The sequence below is a fragment of the Galeopterus variegatus genome, unplaced genomic scaffold (genome assembly GCF_000696425.1).
Source record: "Galeopterus variegatus unplaced genomic scaffold, G_variegatus-3.0.2 Scaffold31958, whole genome shotgun sequence".
NCBI lineage: Eukaryota > Metazoa > Chordata > Mammalia > Dermoptera > Cynocephalidae > Galeopterus > Galeopterus variegatus.
Genome location: NW_007758069.1, coordinates 6,399 through 6,758, shown reverse-complemented (window position 1 = coordinate 6,758; position 360 = coordinate 6,399). Strand labels below are relative to the sequence as shown.

At 41.4% G+C, this 360-nt stretch overlaps 1 pseudogene; it reads right to left on the bottom strand.

Annotated features, from left to right (window-relative positions):
* Positions 1 to 182: 182 nt before the first annotated feature.
* LOC103583958 lies at positions 183 to 358 on the bottom strand (annotated as a pseudogene).
* Between the last annotated feature and the right edge of the window lie 2 nt (positions 359 to 360).

The window sequence follows — 360 nt, the reverse complement described above, 5'->3', positions numbered from 1 at the left end:
TCTGAGCTGTGTAGGTAACACAGACAGGTGAGAAAAAGTTACATCAGAATACATCCACCCAAACTTAAAACATTTGGTTGACCTTACAGTTCTCTATTTAAAGACAGAGTTGGGCTGGCTGGTTAGCAGTTGGTTAGAGTATGGTGTTGCAACACCAAGGTCAAGGGCTCGAGTCCTCGTACCCTCCAGTTTTTTTTAAATAACATTGATGAACTAGTGGAAGCAATTTCCCTTCTTCGTGAAGCCTATGAGTATCAGTTGCACCTCCAACAAAAGTTCCATTCACAAATATTCTTGGAACGGTTCTTTCCCCAGTCATTTTGTAAAGAGCGTCTTGAAACTGGCTTCCATATTCAAGCA